The sequence below is a fragment of the Colobus angolensis genome, unplaced genomic scaffold (genome assembly GCF_000951035.1).
Source record: "Colobus angolensis palliatus isolate OR3802 unplaced genomic scaffold, Cang.pa_1.0 Scaffold108, whole genome shotgun sequence".
Classification (NCBI taxonomy): domain Eukaryota; kingdom Metazoa; phylum Chordata; class Mammalia; order Primates; family Cercopithecidae; genus Colobus; species Colobus angolensis.
This window is the reverse complement of record NW_012111808.1, coordinates 7,189,175-7,190,154: the sequence shown is the minus strand read 5'-3', so window position 1 is coordinate 7,190,154 and position 980 is coordinate 7,189,175. Positions and strand designations below refer to the sequence as shown.

At 43.4% G+C, this 980-nt stretch overlaps 1 pseudogene; it reads right to left on the bottom strand.

The window, feature by feature from the left end:
* Positions 1-236: 236 nt before the first annotated feature.
* Positions 237-640, bottom strand: LOC105517057 (annotated as a pseudogene).
* Positions 641-980: the final 340 nt, after the last annotated feature.

Below are 980 nucleotides of genomic sequence, written 5' to 3'. Positions count from 1 at the left end.
AATCCTCTGTGCACAATCCTCCACTTTTTAAGAGATGTATGCAACGTATTCAAATCTCCAACATTGCTTTCTGAATCTCAGCCTACATGAAACTGGAACAATGAGATGATGGTGAGCAGAAAGCTAAGATAGAGGTGGGGTTGCTCCAAAAACTATAAATTGCCCTCAAAGGTCTAAGAGATTTACAGCACTTTGCTAAAAACTGCCTTCCTCTCTTTTTTTTTGTAAGCACAATTTCCATTGTATTTTTCTCCAGAGAATAGTCTGTCTTCAGTCTTTAAGGACTCAGCTCCTTACATGGGCTTTGGTGGGGGTTGTGGAGCAGCACCTGCAGGTCTAAATCGGGGTCAGGGTGTTTGGTCCTTGCAGGCTTCATGAGATCGATTCTGACTACTTTGCTGTGAATTGCACAACTCACACAGTAATGTAGCTTCACATACAGCTTGGGAAGGACACAGGCATCGAAGACACTTGCTTCAGAAATGTCCCTGACTACTGTGGCCTCCACTATGTTTTGAATGACGAATTTCTTAATGGCCTTGTCCTTGGACATGCATTGGGCACAGTTCCTGCAGCAAATAGGCTGCACGTGGCTGTGGCCCTTTTTAGCACTACCGTTGTTCCCTCTTTTCTTTGTCATTTTAGAGGCATGGACTGGAGAGAGGACTGCCTTCCTCTTTAACACCCACAGACTGCAAACAGGCTAGAACCAGCCTCCCCACCTTAGAAATGGATCATCCCAGCTCATGATCCAATAAATCCTGACAGCTGAATGTAGCAAAACAGTGCCATAGAGTTACTAGGCAAAGTCACACATATGATGTATGTACTACCTTCAAGGATGGTGTATGTAACCTCTAGAGAGAAAAAAGTTAATTACTTAAAAATGGGAGGTGTTGCCTTTGTCAGAATTGGGAATCGTTGCCCATATGGTGTGGCCTCTATTAAAGGAATCCGAAAAATATAACTCACTAATGATG